At 46.8% G+C, this 20,327-nt stretch overlaps 1 protein-coding gene across 4 annotated transcripts in view; it reads left to right on the plus strand.

The window, feature by feature from the left end:
- Positions 1–20,327, plus strand: part of LOC137427133 (protein NDRG3) — a 210,868-nt gene that overhangs the window by 3,401 nt on the left and 187,140 nt on the right. The window lies entirely within an intron of this gene.

The raw sequence follows: 20,327 nt of genomic DNA on the forward strand, positions 1-20,327 counted from the left end.
TTTCACAACAGATGAGATCTACAAAATCGTTTTGCCATTCCTTATAGTGTTTTCTAATTACCTGCAGAGTACCTTGTTGAGGTGGTGGTGATCTGGGATTCCTTGTTGTGGTGGTGCTGGTCATACATGTACCATATAAAACTGTCTGTGTCTGTGTGTCCATGTGTCCCTCTTCATAAGGGTAGGTTTTAAACGCTTTGAGTGGTGCTTTAGGAGGGATTTGAGTGGGGGGTGGGGGAGGGGGGGGGGGTTAATGGGCAATCTTTGAACACGACTGTGTCCACCGGTTAAAAGACCTAAAAGACTGAGGACCCAGAAGACCCAATGTACCCCCAAAATACCCTGTACACAAAGGACCCAGAAGACCCCTGAAGACAAAGGACCCCGAAGACCCTGAGGATCCAAGGACCCAGAAGACCCCAAGTACTCTGAAGACCCAAAATAACCCGAACACCCAAAAGACTGAAAAGATCCTGAACACCCAAAATACCCCAAAGACCCATAAAGACCCCAAATACCCAAAATACCCTGAAGACTGTTAAAGACCCCAAATACCCAAAATACCCTGAAGACTGTTAAAGACCCCAAATACCCAAAATACCCTGAAGACTGTTAAAGACCCCAAATACCCAAAATACCCTGAAGACTGTTAAAGACATAAAATACCCCAAAGACCTTCAAATATCCTGAAGACCAAAAAGATCGAAAACACCCTGAAGACTGAAAAGACCCAAAATACCCCAAAGTGTCCTTTAAATACTCCAAAGATCAAAAAGACCCAGAGAACCTTAAACACCAAAATATCCGGGTTACTGAAAGGATCGAAAAGACCTGAAAAACCCAAACAATCCAAAAGTTAAACTGCCAAAATCAGGACTCTCTGCTCACCTTCACTCTTTCATTCTTCTTTTCTCCCACCTCTGGAACAAACTCCCTCACTCTCTTCAATCCCACTCATCCCTCCAGGTCTTTAAAACAGCTGTTCACCACCATCTCTTATCTTCCCCCATCCAAAACCTTGATCTTTTCTACCCCTGTTAATTACCCCAGATCCACTTTTCTGAAATACGGACTTCTTTCCTGGAAGTCCTAGCTATGTCCATGTGTTTTTTTTTGACCCCACTGCTGCTGAGAGAGAGAGATATAAGAAAGCCGGACTGGAGTTTGCCAAAACACACCTGAACAAGCCAAAATCTTTCTGGGAGAATGTCCTGTGGACAGATGAGACCAAATTACAGCTTTTTGGTAAAGCACATCATCTCTATGTTTCCAGAAAACAAAATGAAGCCTTCAAAGAAAAACACCTTCCCTACAGTCAGATTGAGCAGGTGAAGTGATGTTTTGGGGTTGCTGTGCTGCCTCTGGCACTGGGTGCCTGGAATGTGTGCATGGTATCATGAAATCAGGAGATTACCAAGGAAGTTTGGAGCACAATGTTGAAACCAGTGTCAGAAAGCTGGGTCTCCTTCAAAGGTCATGGGTCTTGCAGTAGGACAATGACCCCAAACACACTCCAAAAAGCACCCAGGAATGGTTCAAGACAAAACGTTGGACTATTCTGAAGTGGCCGGCAATGATTCCAGATCTAAATCCCATTGAACACCTGTGGGGAGATCTGAAAACAGCAGTTGGGAGAAGGCACCCTTCAAATCTGGGAGAACTGGAGCAGTTTGCACAAGAGGAGTGGGGCACACTGCCAGTAGAGAGATGGAGGAAGCTCATTCATGGCTATAGGAAGCGCTTGACTGCAGTTATTTTGTCCAAAGGCCGTGCTACCAAATATCAAGTCTGGGGTGTCAATAATTTTGTCAATGCCATTTCTATTAATTTTTTGATTTAAAAGGAAATATTGATATGTGAATCAAAAACCAAGGTTCTGTAATATTAACAGTGAAGTAAAGAATTATGGAGACCAAATACTTTCATGAATTTCAACATTTTTTCAGGGAAAATTGTGAGTTATTTGAAAAAAGTGCAAGGGTTCCAATATTTTTGGCCACGACTGTACCTGGAAGGCAGCAGGGATATTTGCATTCGGTTTCCTTCTCCTTGGTGGACTGCCAAACAAGGCTAAAGAGCTTCACCTTCCCTGGTTGGATTGGTGAGTGTCACTGCAAGTCCTCACAATGGAGGGCAATGCACTTTGGGGTACCAACCCACTCCAAGATCCTCCAGTTATTTAGCCAGTACCCTCAAGAGCATTGTTACCATGGTGCACCACTAGGAGGTAGTCTGAAAGTTTTGGCAAGCAGAGAGGCTATGTACCAGAAGGAAGGGCTTACACACTCTGCCTTCTTTTCGATACCTCCACACTATGGAAAATAACTATCGTTATACTATGCAAAGTTACCGCCAAGAAGGCATTCCCACAACAATATTGTAATCATTAGATAGAACAGGCAGTAATATTTATAGTATTCCCATATTATACCATTTCTTATCATTTAATTATGTTTGGGCAAATATGTTCAATAAATATCTACTTGTGGTATAATTGTTTAATTTATCTGTCGGTAGACCAAGGCAGGATGTCGAAGCTTGCGTGAAATCTTCACATTGGTACTGACTGGCAAGATGGGCCTGTCAAATATTACACTGAAGAAACTTGGGTCAGAGTCGAAGGCTCCTCGAAAGCACACTTGGAACGACCACAGGCGAGATCCTCAAAGTATTGGACAGTGTGTACAAAGCTACTGGATACTGGAGGTGAACTTGGCGTGGATATTATCATAACTTCACTGCACTTGAGAGAGTGCAGTGAAGAGAGTGCTTGCTTGCTTGGTTTTGATTTTGATTTTGATTTTTTTTTTTTTTTTTTTTTGCAACTTGTCAAGGAAAAATAACAGAAAATAACTTCCTTTAGGATCACGTGAATAAGACAACCCTGAATTCATTGTAAAAAAACCAAACCAAAAAAAAAACCTGCGTGACTGGAATGCTTGCAAAGATGGGTAGCATGTGATTCCATTCAAAAGAGGTCACATGCAGTCAAGTGTAAAAATGGCTATTTCAATAAAACCCTTGCAGAGAATAGGAATCGCAAACAGAATGTGACAATGCATTCAAGTCCCCCATTGCCTTCATTTGGGCTTCATCGATTGATAACAATTGTCCAGTTTTTTAACATCTCTGCATTGACGTTACTGTGCTGACATTTACAAGGCTGCTCAACATGATTTGGCCATACAGGAGCCATCGGTGAAATTTCTAGGTTAAAGGATCATTGAATATTTTGGGCAAATAACGATGGACAAGCACAGTAAAAAAAAAAACTAGGATGGCACCTGGTGGGGTGCATACCTCCACCAGACTGAACAGTTTACGTTTTGTATCCCACTTGAAGGCTGGATGTGGATCCTGACCTGAACCAAAATCTAATCGGCTTGTTCTTGTCGCCTACTGAACTCGTCCACCTAGTTCTTTTATTAGTAGTCTGCAACTTTTTGAAAATATCATGCTATATTTGTGTCCTTTCATTCAATGGTGAAGAATCACTTAAAATTAAATAGTTCTCATATCCAAATCCATATTCAGATCTTCACTAAAATCGAATCGATTTGTCCTTGTCGCACACCCAATCTGTTTGCCAAGTTTCGGCCGAATCCATCGGCAGTTTTTGAGATATCCTGGTATCTATCGGTTTTAGCCCTCACCCAATAGTGAAGAATTATTTAAGACTAGCCGAAACCCGTGGAACATCCACGGAAGGGAGGATGTGGTGTATGGATAGAGTGTACCATTATGGATGGCATAGGGGATTTGCTTGTCCGAGTAAGAGTTAGGAAGAAAGATGAGAATGAAGAGTGCGTATATGAACAACGATCGCCGACACCGGCACAAATGCATGCTCTGGATTGTCCACTCAGTGGACGACTTGCTTTCGCCTTCGCCTGTCCAATCAGCGGACGGCTTGCTTCGCCTTCGCCCAGCAGACGCCAATACGATGGCGTCGTAAGATGGCGTCGTATCGGCAGTTAATCGGATGCTTTTGGGGCCCCAACGTCGGCTAATTCAGATTTTCCGAGTGTGGCTGTATGTGATAAACAGAGCGCGGTTCGTAGATCGTAAATCCATTAGTGCCGTGGGCATCGGCCATCGGGTCACTGGGTGCGGCGTAAAAGGGATAACAAAGTCGAGTCCTTACGCTATTATTATATAGATTAACTGATCCTGATCTGGATTCAAATCTTCACCAAAATTGAATCGATTATTCCTCATCACACCCAACCTATCCACCAAGTTGTCTGGATTTGTCAACGTTTTGAAATACCGTGCAATATGTCGTTTTTTGCTCCATCTCTCAATGGTGATGTCACAAAAAAAATAATCAACTAATCGTCCAAACTCTTCACCTTGGAAGACTTCCTGAAATGACAAGCAGGGCCTCCTGATATACTGTTCAATTTTTTGAGGCTCTTTATGCTGATTGTTGGAAAGATATCTCAGATGGTGTGAAAAGACAGTTTAACTCAGCAGTGCATGTTTTGTATCCTGTCTCAAAAGGGAAGTTCAAACCATCCAAGCATGTTCGCATGGGTCTGACATGAAGAATTAACTGGCAGCCGAAAAACCTATCAACGTATCGGATTGTCTTGGACATTCAGTAAACTATCGCACTGCAGAAGGCATAGAAACTGAGCTTGCAACAGCTCGAACTGATGAGAACCAAGTAACACCTGATGGACTCTTGCAGCAGGTTGGTTTGTCAACATCCCTTGCTTGGGATAAATGTGATGAATTGACTGAGGCACTATCTGGCAAAGACGCACGGCATGATACATTTAGAATGTTGTCCCAAGAAAACAACTGTTGAGCAACAGAGGACAAGAGACCAGACACAAGTCGTTATGAAAACTCAGCAAAATGGAGACTGGATTGTCCGATGTAATGACCCTGACATTTTCATCCTCCTGCTGGATCATGCAGAATATGTGGAGGCATCTTTGTGGATAGATATTGGCATCAGATCAACATGACTGGACTGGCTGGCCAACGTGGGCAAGATGTATGTTATGGCTTATCGGGTTTCCATGCCTTTACCAGCTGACTTCACTGCAGCTCTCATGCATGAAGGCAAAATGAGTCATTGTCAGCTGATGGTAAATCATGATGGCTACCCACTAGCCTTTGGAAAATTTTGTGAAACAAGCTCAGTAACTGATGTCATTTCCATTGGAAGAGTTTGTGCAATGTTTGGTGTCCCCAAGGTTAAGCAGGTGAAAGAGGCAAGGTGCCATATTAATTCACCATGTAGTCCACTCCTTCCACTTAAGATAACATATTCAGACCAGTGTTTTGCATTCCTCCCTGCAAGGCAGTTTTGCTGTAGGAGGGGAAGCAGACTACCGTAATTTTGTGGCACATTCCTCATATATGGAAAAATGCAGAAATGACGACTAGTATAATTTGGAACAGGGAGGCATGGGTGGGAATTGGATGCGAACAACAACTTGCAAATTGTATGGTTTAAAGTAGTGGCTCCCAGGCCATTTCGTCCAAGACCCAAAATTTGAAATCTCATTCGCCTCGTGACCCAAATGGTATTGAATGGAACTATGTTGGTATTGAATTGTATTGTTGGTATTGTATTGTTGGTATTGAATGGAAATGGAACCTCCTAGGTATTGGCACCTACAATAACAATTGTCAAAAAAAAACGCTTTCGGCATGAAAAACAGTGATTTTGAACCTTGGGTTTCGGAACCCTCTGGTTGAAAGGTAGACGGGCTCTGGATTGACTGCGTTCATGATGTTGCAAGGGACACTGACGATGATGAGGAACTGGTTTACAATGTGTCATCTGATGAAGAGGATGATCACCTCAAATTCTGATTGTTTTAAAATGATGGTCAAGCAGTATTCAGTCTTCCCTAATACGTCTTCCCTAATTCAGTCTTCCTTTCCGTCTGGCCACTCTGCCATAAATCCCAAATCGGTGGAGTGTTGCAGTGATGGTTGTCCTGGAAGTTTCATGTATGAAGACACGTATGATGTTGTTTCATGGTCTCAGATAGTGATATGTGATATTGCACCAAAACCAAGTAATAAATCCACATTTCCTTCTCTCTACTCAACATTTCGGTGGATATTAATATTGTTACAGACACGACTTTGATGTTAAGGTGGGCCGAGCGGAATGGCCGTCGTGTCCGCACAAATTACCCGATTGTACTCGAACGTCGACGAAGCCGCGCTACGCTGGCTCAATAGGAAAGAGAAGACACCCGGCTGGGTTATAATGACACAATACGACACCAGGGGTTCAGTTCTCAAGACCTCCGGAGGAGGTTATATTAAGGCGGAAGGTTAGATTACAACTACAAGAGGTACATCATAGGAAGACAGGCACTTAGACACAACCTTATATTATTCCCGACAGACCACAGAGAAACAGGACAAAAACTGACTCACACGGGGATTGATGGCTAGGAAAGCGGGTATTCGATGGCCAGCACAAGGTGCACCTTGTGCTCAGGGACAGGATGGCGCGGCCCAAAAGATGCAGGAGGTCTCTCAGCGCTCGAGGTGGCGTCTTGTCGTCTCAAGCTGGGGGCGCATCTGACGTCACATCCGGCGCGGGGCCGCGTATATCCGGCGGGGAGTGACACGCCCTCGGCTCGTTAGCTCCGCCTCGTGGAATCGGCACGTTGCTTCTCATTGGGTGCGTGCGGGGGGGTTTACCAGGCTCCGCCCTTGACGAGGAGCTGACAAGGAGCCCCTTCGTGGTAACCCCGTGGAGCGCATGGTCTGGAGCTAATCGAGCCGGTGTGAGGACGCATCCTCCCCCGCTCCGCCGCCATCTCCTCTGTTGTTGTTGTAATTGTTGGGGAAGAAGATGGAAGGAGGTATGGGAAAGGTCCTAAACTCACTACTGATGCCATATAATCACATTCTGGTGCAACGAAGAGTCATAATTAATGGAGACGAGGCCTTAACTGACATAGAATAAGAATAACTAGGAAGATGTCCGAAAGTTGTCTACGTGTGGTGCGGTGGACCTGGGCACGACATTTAATGGGGGAATAAGGGGAAGGTCGGCTCTACTGATTGTTATTTACATGCAATGGGACTAGGGAATGGGGGATCGGGGAAAGTTGGGGAGTATTGGAGAAAATAGGGGAATATTTACAAGCGGATATGGAGGCCAAATTCCATATTCGCAACATTGCACCCTTCTCTACCCTCGGGGCGTCCCGACCCGATAAATTTTTACCTACTTTAGTGTGGCACGCAATGTAGTTCCCTCTACTATTAACTCTACCCTGAGTGCGACAGTTTTACAGATATTCACAAATGAGTAAATATGTCCCCCTGCGACGTTGCACCCTTCTCCTCACAGAAACACACCCACAGGATAACCGAATCCGGAAAGAATTCTCAAACTAAACATACAGCCGGTAGGGAGCATTATTTACAAGACTACGCTGCTATTTACACTACGATCCAGGACCTGTTTTTGGAGGGACACATGCAGATGTTATGCATAGAGAGAGAGCGCGCTTGCCAACATCGATACACCAACCCACGAGTGCTCTGTGGCCGACGGCCTTTAATAACGTGCAGAGCACCCTTTCCCAGCATCAAAAGCACCACCCCACCACCAATCGGTGCAGTCACCATTGTTCAATGATTAAAAATAAATTCGACAACCCCTAACCCTGCAGGTGTCTCTTGCTCTTCTTGTGGTGCACTTGGTGTTAACTAAAAGTGGTTCACCTGTATGGCATAGGTGCCACGTTGACCCAGAGGTCCATCCCCGGGTGGTGCTTGGCCGCAAACGAACTGCGGTCCATTGTGGGTGGCCACAAACATTGCGGTCCATATGGTGTATCGATCCCGGCAGCAAACAGCGAAAGTGCAGGCCCACAACTGCGCAGCCAGCACCTCTCTCTCCTCTCTCTCTACCCCAAAGCCAGATCCTCGGAGGTGGGAGACAAAAGAAGCAGACAAGTGAGTAAGGTGGTAAGGGCGCAAAAGTGCACGCAATACAAGATGATGCACACTGGGGGCACATGGGAACCAGGTGAGACAGGTACGTTCCTATCGTACGCCCCCCCCCACCAGGTAACCTACATGGCCCCTCCCTTACCCCTTACTGTATCCACAAAACACAACACTACCCATAAACATCTACTTTACAAATCGACAAACATCCCTACTGTCTTCCCCGTTCCTCCCATAAACCAAATTCGTCTTCTCTCCCTCCTAACCAATCAAATTTGCCATTTTCAACTCTCATCAAAATTTGCCATTTTCAACTCAACATCAAAATTTGCCATTACCAATTCATCATCAGTCCCTCCTAGGGAGGGAGAGATGGAATCACCCCAATGTCTCATCCACGTCGTGATGCGTCTCACAAATCCACAGCAATTTCATTTCCTGCACAAAACAAAGAAAACACAGGTGTGGAGTCATCATCATCACCACAGGTAAGTGGCTGCGTATGGTGCGACAGGTTCATCAATCCTAACTATCTCCTAAATGACTTTAACAACTTTACACTACCCGGGGTCTTTCTCCGGCCAAACCATTGGCCCTCTTACACTATGGGTTCTAAAAACCAATTCCCATTGGCCAAACTGTGGTGCTCTTCAATTTGGGGTCTCACTCCCCCGATTCATCTCCCGGTGCCCTCGTACAATTTCTGGGCTGCGACGTGTACCTCTCCCAGTGGGTCTACCCACCTGCACACCTCCACCACTGCAGTTGCCTCCGAGCTTACCTGCTCCTTACCCTAACCTAACTACCAGGGGAAGGCCCTCTGGCTCTCTCCCCACTCCGTGCCCTCTCTGGCACTGGGCTGCCCGATCCACACCCGGGATCCTCAGGCACCCACTCACAACTACCGGCTCCCAGAGCCCACCTGCGGCCTCACCTGGCCGACATCCTCACAGTGGTGGAGTGCCCAACCAACTACACACACTAACAGGCTACACGCCCAGCCATTTCCACAACACTAATGCACCCATCCACAACACCATTCTGCAACCGCACCACAGATGCCAATATCCAACCACAATTTACCTGTACCCTCTACCTAACACTTACACTACCCGCCCCGGGTACTCGTGAAAGGGGTCCACTCTTCCCCCATCCACACCTTCGCACCATGCACACCACTCCGTACCACTTACTCCAACTCTCTCCACACACCTGTACTTGCACACCTGTGCTCTCACACCTGGTGCCACCTGCACCCTTCTCTCCCCAAGCGCATTCGCGCTGATCCACACACTCACTACTCATACACTGCTCCACACACCTGTCCAGTTGCACACCTGTGCAATCACACCTGTTCAATTCTTACAAACACGGCATCATCTCAGCTAACTACTCCCCTCTGAACTTGCGCTTCCCAGTCGTCCCTTTAAACTATTGCGCTCCCTCGTCATTATCATCCATGCTAATCTACCTGCGTCCCCACTACAGGTATCAGTCACTAACTAATCTTAACGTTACCTAATGTCATCTTCTAGATCCCTACACACAATATCCTAACCCACCCGGGCTAGTTTTCACTGCCATACACCCCATAAGCTATTGCTCCTTTGCCCCCCACATGGGAAGGATGGTGGATTTGCCATCCCACCACATCGGGGGTCTCTCACTACCAATTTTGCACATCAAATTGCAACAAATTAAAAATTTGCCAATCATCTGCCAATCACTGTACCATTACCAATCATCACTCTGCCAATCCTTTGCCAATCATCAAATTTTGCTTTTCTCTAATTTTGGGTCCAAAACACTAACCTCATCACCCAGTCGACTCACTAATACCTCTCGGTGCGCCAATTCCTGTCCAAAGCCCGGCTTCGTAAAGCCAAACAATGGATGCTGGTTGTTTTGTGCCAGCGGCTGGATGCGTCCGGCATTCGGGGCAGGGACGGGGGCGTACCCGGGCCGAGATCCCACGCATCACCTCGGCGTGGAGCCATCCAATGTCCCGATCTCGACCTGCCGGCACGTCTCAACAAAACGTGGTCGCCATAACGACCCTTCCTATCGGGCTGCCAGCTCCGCCTAGTGGAGCCTGGACGCGGCCGTTCAAAGCGAGGCCCAGCACGCACCGAGGGCCCGATTCGACTATAAGTCGTTCTAAACTCTATCCCGTCTAACGTCGATGCTTCACCTGGACGCTTACACCCCGCAGCCCGTTCCTTGCTCACACATCCAGCCGTCTCCATGCTCCTCGTCGTACCTTTCCTTACACACCAAGGTACTCTCATTCCACTCACAGACTTGGTCACACACCTGACCACCGAACACTTTGGCACACATTCGTTGGTCGCACACCTCACCAAAACACCTCTTCGCGCCCCCTCCTCAGTCACCTCCTCTGTGACAATCACAGGTGTGCTCTCATTCGCACACCCAACCACGTGCCTCACCACCAACTCCAGCGTGCATTCCCACTCACGCTCTACCATTCCAGGTGTGCATCCTTCCATCCCAGGTGTACATCCTCGCTCACCTGTCACAACTAACTCACGCTCCATGTCACTCTCACTACTTTCACCTCCATTCCTGACAGCGCACTCACCCTTACTCTTGACAGCGCACTCTTTCCTCATGCACCTGTCCGTCACACACCTTTCTCGCGCACACTCTTGCGTGACACCCTCTGTAACACTCCCCACAGGTGTGCATTCTTCCTTGCCTTTGACAGCGCACTCTTTCCTCAGGCACCTGTCCGTTACACACCTTTCTCGCGCACACTCTTGCGCACACTCTCCCGTCACACCCTCTGTAACACTCACCACACCGCGCTTCCATGTGCTCCCTCGCACACGCGCTACGACCGACTCATTCTCGCCAACACCCTCACTCCTGGGCACACACTTTTTCCTCACACACCCCAGAGTCGGACTTTCTCGCACACCTCCTCTTTCGCACACCAGACCTGTCACACACCTCACCAACGGCCTTTCACGAACACCCGGGTCTATCTCGACCCCCAAGCTTCTTAAATCCCCTGGCGCATCATACGCACGACCATATTGGTCACCACTTACACCGGGTCCTCTTCCTCTTCGCTTCTCCTCCATCACCTGCGAATCCCTCATCCGGTTAATGAGCACATCACTATCCAAACACAGACTTTGGACCAATTCTTTTATCTCCTCTTTTATCTCTTTGTTATCCCCTCTCCGTCGCTTCTTAATTTCGCTCACCCCTTCTTCCACTTCTTCTAATTTGTGCCTCACCTCTTTTATTCCCCGGTACGTCTCCTCAAGCTCATCCTCTAAGGCTACCTTGACCGTTTCCATGTGCGTCCTCACCTGCCGGTCCTTCGTCTCCATAACCTCTATCACTTCGTCCAACCTCGTTGTCAGTCCCTCACGTACCATCTGACATTCCCTCTTCGTCGCTATCAAGTCGTTTTTTATGTCGTTTTGTGTCGCTTTCAACCCTCCTAATACCGCAGTGTTCCTTTGAACCTGCTCCACTAACTCCGTCTGTCCCACCGTCAGCTGCTCCACCTCCTGCGTCAGGTCCTCTATGCCCCCTTGTAACTTTACAGTCCCCTTTCTCACCTCCTTCTCCATGTGCTCCTTACAGTGCCTCACCTCCTCGCGCACTCCTCCGACCTCCTCACTCACTCCTCTTCTGATCTCCTCTCCCATCACTTGCATCTCCTGCCCAGATGCCACCCTCATCTGCTCCATTTCCTCCCTGTGAGCATCCAGTTTGGTTTCTACCCCCATTCTGACCCCCTCTATCTGCTGCTCCATTTGTTTAACTTCCCTTTCCGCTTGGTCCCTCATGTCCCTCAATTTGCCTTCCATGGTGTTTTCTAACCCCTCTAACCCTTTTTGCATCCCTTCCATTTGATTCTCTTGAGCGGCCATTCTGTTTTCTACCCCCGTTAACCCATGTTTCACTCCCTCTATCTGATTCTCTTGAGCGGCCATTCTGTTTTCTACCCCCATTAACCCATTTTTCACCTCCTTTATCCCGTTGTCTAACCCCTCAAAATTTTTGTCTACCTTCTCACCAGTACCCCTCGCTTCGTCCCTCATTACCCCCATCTGGCTTCCCATTACCCCCAATCGCTCACTCCGAGCATCCATCCGGTTCCCCATTTCCTTCATTTGGCCCTCCAATCGCTCACTCCGAGCCCTCATCCGGTTCCCCATTACCTTCATTTGCTCACAATGAGCATCCATCAGATTCCCCATTCTGTTTTCCCTTTCTTCATTATACTGGACCACAAGGGCCGTCATTTGTATACAAAACGAGTTCCAATCCATCGGGGGCGCTGCCACGGTTGCCGGCGCGGTGATCAGCGAGGCGCCATTTTGCGCGCCCGCTTCTTCGTGCGTGACGGCGCTATTTTGCGAACCTGCCGCCCTCACTGCTTCGCTCTCCTCCTGTCCCTCATTTTGGTCCTGGATCGACCCTACCTCACTCTCCTTTACCGGACCCCAGCTGTCTTGATCCGCCATAGCGCGACTTTCAAAATTCGGTTTTTATTTTTTTATTTTCGTAACACAAATTGAAATTTCGCCGTTATAATTTCGCGCGGGAAACGCGCTCCGAATCGATTTTCCCTCCCAAAATTTGGGCCTAACTAATTTAGTCCCGGGTTCGAATCCCACTCCTGACACCAATTGTTACAGACACGACTTTGATGTTAAGGTGGGCCGAGCGGAATGGCCGTCGTGTCCGCACAAATTACCCGATTGTACTCGAACGTCGACGAAGCCGCGCTACGCTGGCTCAATAGGAAAGAGAAGACACCCGGCTGGGTTATAATGACACAATACGACACCAGGGGTTCAGTTCTCAAGACCTCCGGAGGAGGTTATATTAAGGCGGAAGGTTAGATTACAACTACAAGAGGTACATCATAGGAAGACAGGCACTTAGACACAACCTTATATTATTCCCGACAGACCACAGAGAAACAGGACAAAAACTGACTCACACGGGGATTGATGGCTAGGAAAGCGGGTATTCGATGGCCAGCACAAGGTGCACCTTGTGCTCAGGGACAGGATGGCGCGGCCCAAAAGATGCAGGAGGTCTCTCAGCGCTCGAGGTGGCGTCTTGTCGTCTCAAGCTGGGGGCGCATCTGACGTCACATCCGGCGCGGGGCCGCGTATATCCGGCGGGGAGTGACACGCCCTCGGCTCGTTAGCTCCGCCTCGTGGAATCGGCACGTTGCTTCTCATTGGGTGCGTGCGGGGGGGTTTACCAGGCTCCGCCCTTGACGAGGAGCTGACAAGGAGCCCCTTCGTGGTAACCCCGTGGAGCGCATGGTCTGGAGCTAATCGAGCCGGTGTGAGGACGCATCCTCCCCCGCTCCGCCGCCATCTCCTCTGTTGTTGTTGTAATTGTTGGGGAAGAAGATGGAAGGAGGTATGGGAAAGGTCCTAAACTCACTACTGATGCCATATAATCACATTCTGGTGCAACGAAGAGTCATAATTAATGGAGACGAGGCCTTAACTGACATAGAATAAGAATAACTAGGAAGATGTCCGAAAGTTGTCTACGTGTGGTGCGGTGGACCTGGGCACGACATTTAATGGGGGAATAAGGGGAAGGTCGGCTCTACTGATTGTTATTTACATGCAATGGGACTAGGGAATGGGGGATCGGGGAAAGTTGGGGAGTATTGGAGAAAATAGGGGAATATTTACAAGCGGATATGGAGGCCAAATTCCATATTCGCAACAATATAATAAGCTTGGAAATGAATAGTCCTCTTCAAATCCTTTTTAATTTTTATCCAAAATATGGCCATATACACACTGAAAAATAAATTATATTCTCTTTTTGCCTTTTGGTCGGCAATACCACATTACAATATTCATCAAGCTCTGACGCTCCAGTCCATCCCTGGGAATCTTGAGACTCGGTTTTAAATACCCCAAAGGAAGGTTAATTCGGAAATACCAACCAGATATTTGCTCATTTCAAACAAGTAAATCATTCTGAACTCTTGTACTGCAAGTTCCTCCTCTTATCAGGTGGATGTGCTTGGAACAGTCAAAGTGCAACATTGTTATTTTTCACAATGTAATGCAGTCACTATAAGCTTTAAAATGCCAAAATTGTTTTTTGTTTATCTTTGCCGACATGAATGTTTTTAAAATGTATGCTTAACTTTATTATTGTGCATTTGGTTGTTTTGAGTTTTGTTAAAATAGATCCCAAATAAAAGTTGTTTTTGTGCACAAAACTGAGCTCGTAGAAGAGCAAGGGAGGGGACAGAGGGCAAACGTGCCACATACTGATAATGGGGATAAAGTTTGACACAAGCAAGGGAATGAAGGAACAGGAAAAGGGCAAAGTTAGCTACATGTTAGTGGGTTATCTTGGGTAGGGTCAAGGGCATATAAAAGATCTCATGTATGGGGAGGGGACATTTCTCCCTTGTGTGGCTTGTGTGAGCTTTAAATGATGAACCGTGCTGTTCTTAACCACTCTTGGCCTGAGTGGTTACCACAGATAATTCCAGTTACCACCAACATGCTGGATGTGGTGGTACTCAACCTCCTGGTTCTGCAATCTCAGCTGGCTGAACCTGCAGGACCCCAGGGGTGTATGCAGTTATTATAGCGACTAGCCCGTCCTCGGGCGGTTGAGGCAGCACCACTTCGTCTGTCGCAGCTTGCAACAAGCTGGATTGGTGGAGACAGTTTGCGGGAGTTATAATCTGCCTATGTGGACTGAGTCCGTCTCTACACACTGAGGAGCCATTGTTATCTTCCTTTCTTTGTTGGCTGGATGAAGTGTTATACTGCTCTGGTAAAGGGTTTCTGGCTCTTCAGATGCTGAAAGGAAATTTCCTAAGAAATATTGTTGTGATGAGGTTGAAAGCATCTGAGCTAGTCGAGCATCGAAAGATCAACATGGACAATACGTTTTCGGTGTATGTTGTCAGGGCCAGCAGCTTTAAGGCCAGGAGGTTTAAGGGTGCCAAGTTTTAACATTTATTTGAGCAGTGAGGGCATGACGAGATGGTACACTGCCCACTTGAACAATGAGAACTTCATGGTTTCAAGGAAAGGCTCAGAACAGCATTGAAAATCCTTGTCTGCAGTTGGCGTTGAATGCTGGCTTTGCTATAGCTATGGTTGGCTCAAGATAAGTCATGGCTGATTGTGAGGCCTATACATTCAAGAGCCTGAACTTATTTTCGTGGTGGACCATGGCAATATACTAGTGTTTGTTTAATGATCCTGAGTGACATGGTATGACTAGTCTTCTAGGATTGATAGGTATATGTTCCATTTATCAGCCGAGTATCTAATAAATTCCAGTTCAGTGACGCAGCTTCTGTCTGCCTGTCGATGGGGTGAGCTTCTGAGCTTCTGAGATGATAAGAGGAGGGTTTTCCAGGGTATTGAGGTGTTGTTTTTTTGTAGTCTGAGGAACAAGACTTGAGCCCAAGACATGTATGAAGGTTGTATTGAATGATGCAAACAGAGCAGGATGCCAGAGATGCGCTGCTGTGCAAGTCTGAGACACATTCAGGAGTTGCAATATACGAGGGGAAAAGCTTGTTAAAATTACGGGTGCACAAAACTCGACACAACACAGGATTGATTACAATACACAGAAAGTTATGGATTACATCCGATGACTTACTTGCGATAACAGAGTAGGAAAAGGGAGCAGGTTGACACGGGATTCTAAACCTGAACAGGTCAAAACGTTGGGCAGGGTTTCTTTGATGTGCGTTAATGTGAAATGCACAAACATGTGATGTATAAGCACAGCCTCATTCAATTCTGAAGTAATAATAAATAAATAAAAACGTGGTTGGTGCACAGGCACAGAATGCTGGCTTGAATTGCTCGATTCCTCAAAAAACAAGAACAAAAAGACATAAAATGTCACAGCCCCCACTGTGGTTTTCGTAATTTTGTTGTACGGAGTTTAAGGCTGTCAGTTGGCCATCATTGGTCAGATTACAAAACAAAATCTTCTGCATATGTACACGCTCATGTATTGTCTTTGTGCCAAGTTTGAAGAAAATCGGTCCAGGCGTGTCCAAGAAATGGATAGGGACACGTTTAAGTAACAAAATGCCGCAACTGAGCCATCTTGTATATCTGATCTCGAAAAAAAGATATGCATATGTAACCTATCATTAATTATCTGTTTGCCAAGATTGAGCAAGATCGATAAATGCCTGTCTGAGAAAAGGTTGAGGACGTGTTCAATATTGGGTTCTTTATAACTAAAATGGCTGCCAGTCTACCAGTCAGCCATCTTTGATCAATCACAAAATAAAGTGAGGTGCATGTGTATGCCATCATGTACTGTGCTTGTGCCAAGTTTGAACAAAATCGGACAATGCATGGCCGAGAAATTGTTGGGGACACGTTCAACATCGTGTTTTTTTTTTTACAACTAAAATGGCCACCAGTCCGCCATCTTTGATCGCATTGTAAAACAAAATGATGTGTATATGTATGTAGTAGTATATTGTCTTTGTAACAAGTATGAACAAAATAAGTCAATACATCTCCGAGATATAGTTGTGGACAGACGCACGGACGGATGAAAGAAAATCCATAAGCCACCGTTTCGGACCAAGTGTTACCGATTTGTCATTTGCGCCTTTGTTGTTATTGTGTACTTGTAGGATTTTTATTTTCAGGTAATATTGTTAAGATTTTTGTGTGAAATGGAGATTACTTTAGTAAACAACAACAACAACAACAACAGGCATTTTAAGGCCATTTTCCATGCAAGAGTGGGGGTTAGCCTTGCGGGCCCCATGATAATCTTCTCCATTTTGCCCTATTTTCTGCATCTCCCCTTGTTAACCCCCTTGCCCGCATTTCTTCTTCGACCATCTTTAGCCAAGTCTTTCTCGGTCTTCCCCGTCCTCCACTTCCTTCTACATTCATTTCCATCACTCTTCTCAGCCAGTCACTTTCATCCTTCCTCAACACATGACCAAACCAACTCAACCTGTTCCTCTTCACAGCATCAATCACAGGCTCTATTCCCATCATCTTTCGCATTTCATCATTTGTCTTCCTCTCTCTCAACGATACTCCACACATCCATCGAACCATTCGCATTTCTACCCTTTCCAGCCTTCGTTGCTGCTCTACGTTAATTACCCATGTCTCGCTCCCATAAATCGTAACACTTCTCACACATGCAGCATACACCTTTCCCTTCAGCTTCAACGACACTCCCCTCCTCATCAGCACGCCACTCAGTTCCTGAAACTTCTTCCATGCACATCTCACTCGGGCAACCGTTGCCGAGTCTGATCCACCTTCTATATTCAACATGTCTCCGAGGTAACAAAATGTTTTCACACCTTCCAGCTTCATGCCGTCTCCAAGATCCAACTCAACATTTCCTCCATCTGCAGCTCCCTCTGTGCACACCTTACACTTGAATGTAGCTGCCGCACTGGTTAATGACCCTCAGACCGCTGCATTTTTGATGAACCCACTCGGCGAACATTGTACATTGAATGGAATTCACTCCGACACCCTTCCTGCACACAGCACACGGCCACTTCCCAGTTCTTTCCACCTCACCACATGCTTTACCACTTGCCATCACCTTCGTTTTTTCCGATATTCACCTTCAGACCTTTTGTCTCCAGACATTCCTTCCACTTGTTCATCTTCTCCTTCAGTCCATCCATACTTTCTGCAATCAACACCAGATCATCTGCATACAACAACTCCCACGGAAAACCCTCCTTTACGTTCCGAGCCAGCACCTCCATCACAGCTACAAATAGTCGTGGACTTAGTACCGACCCCTGATGCACTCCCACCTTCACCTCAAACTCACCACTGTTCCCGTCTTTCGTCCTTACAGCTGTGCGCGCTCTTTTGTACATTGCCATCATTACTCTGATCAACCATTCCTCCACTCCTAACTTCCTCAATGCCCATGTCACTACTTCATGTGGAACCCTATCGAATGCTTTCTCCAGATCAACAAACCCAAGAAACAACTTCTTCCTCTTCTTCATGTACTTCTCCTGCAACTGCCTCAATAAAAAGTGCGTCTGTCGTTCCTCTTCCTGGCATTAATCCAAACTGCATTTCGTCAATCTTCACTTTCTTCCTTATCCTCCTCTCCAACACCCTTTCCAATACCTTCATTCCATGCTCCAATAACTTTATCGCTCGATACGAGCCACAGTCGAGAGGGTCACCTTTCTCCTTGTATTGAGGGATGAGGGTACTCAGTTCCCAATCCACTGGAATGTGGCCTCCTTTCACCACCAGATTACAGATCTCTGTCATTCTCTTCACACCCCAACTTCCTGCTGCCTTCAACATATCTCCCACAATTCCCGTCGGCCTACCCGCTTTTCTACTCTTCATTGCTTTTATCACTTCCTTCTCGGTTATCTTCTCTGCTGGTCCTAAAACTGGGTTACTCTCTATGTTGCCATCCCATTCATTCTCTGCATTCAACAGTATTTCCATATATCTCTTCCATCTTCCTTTTATTGTCCCCTGTCGCACCGCGGAGCGAAAGGGGGACTATGGTTTTCCCCACCGTCCGTGCATATGTGCGTGTGCGTGCGTGCGTGCGTAAGCGAAGGACCGCATTCGAATTTGGTGTGGGTGCAACCCATGTCAAAATCCAAGATAGCCACCACCATATACATGTCTGAACCTTGTGAGCGGAATATCTTTGAAAAATAAGCGAAGTACCAACTTCTAATCTGGTGTGTGGGTGTATCCAGGCATAAGGAAGAACGCTATTGAAAATTGGGTCGCCACGTCAAAATCCAAGATGACCGCCACCATATACATGTCTGAACCTTGTGAGCGAAATATCTTGAAAAATAAACGAACTACTAACTTCTAATCTGATGTGTGGGTGTATCTACGCATAAGGGAGAACGCTATTGAAAATTGGGTCACCACGTCAAAATCCAAGATGGCCGCCTTGCGTCTTCCACTTTGTCAACTCGCATCACTTCAACAACGGGGGACCTAGGCGTAACGCTTGTTCCATCTGGATCCACAACGATTTGTCCCACTTCATCCTTCAAGCAACTCACCCCCATCACATCACACCTCTCTTTCGCTATCTGCTTTGCCATCCTGAATACAGCTCTCTGACCCTCTTCCAAATCCAAGCGTTCTCCAAACATTTTCCTGCATACCTCCTGCATCCTTGCTTCCTCTTTCTTTGCAGCCTTCTTGGCTGCCTTATAACTTTCATGCTCTGCCTTTTCTGCCCCCATACCCTTCGCCTTCTGCCACTCCTTGAACTTCTTCATCTTCTCGTCAATCTTCTTTACAACTTCATCATCCCACCACCATGTTTCCGATCGCCTCGGTGTCCTTTTGTCCATCCACATACCTCACCAACGGCTCCCAACAGACTAGCTTTCATTGACATCCAACCACTTTCAAGCTCAACCACATCATCCTCTACCATACTCAGCCTCTCTTTTAATGCCTCCCTCACTGTCACCTCTTTCAACCTCCACACCTTCATTCTCGGTTGGTACTTCACCCGCCGAGCTCTCCACGCACCTTTCACCCTCATGTTGCAGACAACCAAGTGGTGCTGTGAAACATCCTCCTCCCCCTGGATCACCTTTGTGTCCCGGAGGTGCCCCCTATCTCGCCAACGCACCAGCAGGTAGTCAACGGTTGTCGTCAACCCACCTGACGTGTATGTAACAAGCTTATTATCCTCTTTCTGGAACTGAGTATTACAAATCAACAAATCAGCTCCATCAGCAAACTCCAAAATACTTTCACCTTCTCCATTTCTCACACCATATCCGTAACGCCTATGAACTCCCTCAAAACCATCTATACTCCTTCCCACATGTCCATTTAGGTCTCCTCCAACCACAACAACTTCCTCATCTTTCACATTTTACCTCAGCTTCTCTATTGCACACCAGAACTTGTCCATCTCCATCGCTCCGTCCAATCTGCGGAGCATATCCCGAGATGACGTTCACCAAGAGCTTTCCAATCATCATTTTCACCATCGTCAACCTTTCACTCACTCTAGTCATACTCACCACACTGTCTACAAACTCCACAGAAAACAGGACACCAACACCATTCACGCCTTCCGGGCACCCTTGCCACACAAACTTGTATTTCTGTCCCTGCCTACCCTTCACCATTCTCACACCACTTCCCTTCCATCTCGTCTCCTGCACACAACATATGTCCACTCTTCTTCTGACCAATACTTCCAGTACTTCTCCTGATCTCCCTGTCATTGTCAGATTACTTTAGTAAAAGGTAAAAATATATGTTTGTGAAGGAAAGGAAAACGCGGCAAAGAAACCAGAAGAGAGAAGGGAGAGGAGACGGCCAACGGCCATGAGAGAGATA

The sequence above is a fragment of the Myxine glutinosa genome, chromosome 5 (assembly GCF_964187855.1).
Source record: "Myxine glutinosa chromosome 5, kmMyxGlut1.1, whole genome shotgun sequence".
Classification (NCBI taxonomy): Eukaryota; Metazoa; Chordata; class Myxini; order Myxiniformes; family Myxinidae; genus Myxine; species Myxine glutinosa.